Genomic DNA, 3,152 nt, shown 5'->3' on the forward strand with positions numbered 1-3,152 from the left:
GTGCAAAAATATGCATATCAGTAAACAGCTTGTGATTTCCTCCATTAGCAACTATAATGTAGTGTAAACATCTCCCATAGCCACTAATCAGTCTCTGACATCTGTTTTGAGGGCTTTTGCCCGCTCTTCCAGAACTATACCTCAGAATTCATAATTTCCTTACAGAGGTGTAGTCAATGAAGCACGTCATCTTATACGGTAGGGGGCGGTAAAACTCCTAAGCGGTGAGCAGCCGGTAACAAAAAGTAGTCGAAGAAGAACGGTCTCGTCTCAGTTCTCGCGCATGCGCCCATAAGGAAGTAATGGAAAGTCGAATAAAGTCGTTATTTACGTTTTTTTTTCGCACAAAAAGTAGTCTCGTCGCTTGATAAAGTTATAGTTGAACCACTGTAGGCACATGGAATATTTAAACCTTTTCTTTTAATGACTTTCTGGGCCGTCAAGAGGCAGTCCCTCAGGCTGTCTATGGAAGAGTGATCCAGCCCTCAGATTCAATCAAAAATATCTTCATTTGTGTTCTGAAGATGAACGAAGGTCTTACGGGGTTGGTACAGCATGGGGGTGAGTAATTAATGACTTAATTTTCATTTTTGGGTGAACTAACCCTTTAAGTCTCGGAATTTGACTGCAGAGGTGTTACCTCGCATAGTAGGGCTGCTCTCTAAGAGCTTTACAGTTGTCTTTGGCTGAGGCCAGGGGACTAGTAGGCTGATATGACAGAGAGAGCAGGTGCACAGTTATCCCATTTGCTGCCTGCTTCAGCTTAAGCTGTAAGGAGTACCATGGATTATGTATTTACAGGCATTTGTTCAGGATAATATTCCCATAGCATCAACACCATAATGCAGCTTCAAGTTCCCTTGAGATGGAACGTTTTATGTTTACATATGTTACCTGGTTCCCTGAGATGGGAATGAGATGCTGTATCATGTTGCCATGATTGGGGCATGCCTGTGTGTCTTTATTCAGACAATTCAAAGTTGTATTGTATTCAATTCAATTCAAACGTGTAATGAAGTGTATACGAACGGTGCTCCATAGGACTGCCGTCAGTCAATAAGTTATCAGGGAGTCCGTCAATAACTATCTCAGACATCTGGGTTATGCCTGGTTCAGATTACACGATTTTAGCCCAATTTTGGCATGATACGCTTGACGTAGGGTGTCGTGGGGATTCGTAAACGACAATGGCCGTCGGGACACAAGATTCGATCGTATCATCTCGTATAGTGTGTCATAGTGGGTGACAACCTATGTCGCATCTGCGATGCATTACGACACCACGACAAAAAGACTAGCATGTTTAATTTTTTTAACGGTCGTCCACGACGGTTCCGTCACATATGAGGTTGACCAATAGGAGCACAGAAGCTTTTCCGTACACGACTTTGAAAAAATGGCGAAACGAAAAAGAGGCGATGGTGCTAATGTTAAAACTAAAAGTAAAAATATATAAGAAAACAATATTTTACCTCAAGTTCTCTTTAGAGGATTGACAGCCCACACTGTCCTCTTCGAGCAATCCAGGAACGTGTCCATTGTCGGGTTTTCTTTCTTTACATTTTTCTGAACACAGGACAGCCAATACAACACTCACCGCTTCATCCATTGTTTGTTTACGTTTGTTTCCGGAAATCACTCGCTACTGGTTTCGCCTTCTCGATGCGATTTTGGCATGATCCGCTTGATGTAGGGTGTCGTAGAGATTCGTAAACGACAACGGCCGTCGGGACGCAAGATTCGATCGTATCATCTTGTATACTGTGTCATAGTGCACTCTAAAAAATGCTGGGTTGTTTTAACCCAATTTTGGGTAAAATATGAACAAACCCAGCCATTGGGTTAAAAATATCATTTAAAAATGTAACCCAATGGCTGGGTTTGTCCATATTTTACCCAAAATTGGGTTAAAACAACCCAGCATTTTTTAGAGTGTGGGCGACATCCTACGTCGCATCTGCGATGCTTCACGACACCACGATAAAAAGACAAGCATGTTTAATTTTTTTAACGGTCGTCCACGTCGGTTCCGTCACATGTATGAGGTTGACCAATAGGAGCACAGAAGCTTTTCCGTACACAACTTTGAAAAAATGGCGAAACGAAAGAGAGACGATGGTGCTAACGTTAAAACTAAAAGTAAAAATATATAAGAAAACAATATTTTACCTCAAGTTCTCTTTGGAGGATTGACAGCCCATACTGTCCTCTTCAAGCAATCCAGGAACGTGTCCATTGTCGGGTTTTCTTTCTTTACTTTTTTCCTGAACACAGGACAGCCAATACACCACTCACCGCTTCATCCATTGTTTGTTTACGTTTGTTTTCAGAAATCACTCGCTACTGGTTTCGCCTTCTCGATGACATCGCACGCGCCGTTAAAGACGGCATGCAATGACTGGTCAGGAAGCAACGTGTAGTCTGACATGTGTCGTCCACGACACGACAAGATTTTACGAGTCAAAATCGCGTAATCTGATACAGTGACTATCGTAACAGACAAAAAAAAATTGTGTAATCTGAACCAGACATTAAATACATAATCCTAAAATGTTCTCCATGATTGTTTTCACTTCCTACTCAGTTACAGTTTCTGTGTGGACCAAGCTGCTATTGATTATTGATTGTAAACATGGGCATTCACATGTTAATGCATTCTGTTAAAGGGATAGTTCACTTTGAAATTAGTTTTTGATATGTTTTAGCTTACCTCAAGGGCATCCAAGATATAGGTGATTTAATGACTCGTAAATGTAAGTATACATTGATGGCCTAAGACACAAAACGAGCGGTTTTTGTGAGAAAACGAACAGTATTTATATCGTTTTTACCTCATGTAATCACAGAGACGTCCAAGTGGTCTGAATCAGTTGTGCAATGTCCAACTGAACCTAACTGAATCAGTTCAATGTTACGCCGGAAGTTTGACTGAAAAATGTCAAAATTGAAAATACTGTGGAAACAAAGACACCTACATCTTGGATGCCCTTGAGGTAAGCTAAAACATTAAAACATTAAAAAATAATTTCAAAGTGAACTATCCCTTTAATAACAGCTAGATTATTGAGGTGAAAGTGTCAAGGTTTTGCTTAGTTCATTTTCAGAAAAAGATGAGCAAATTTGTTATCATAAGTATACGACAGTCGCACATC

This window comes from Pimephales promelas, chromosome 13, assembly GCF_988280905.1.
Source record: "Pimephales promelas chromosome 13, fPimPro1.hap1.1, whole genome shotgun sequence".
NCBI classification, from domain to species: Eukaryota; Metazoa; Chordata; class Actinopteri; order Cypriniformes; family Leuciscidae; genus Pimephales; species Pimephales promelas.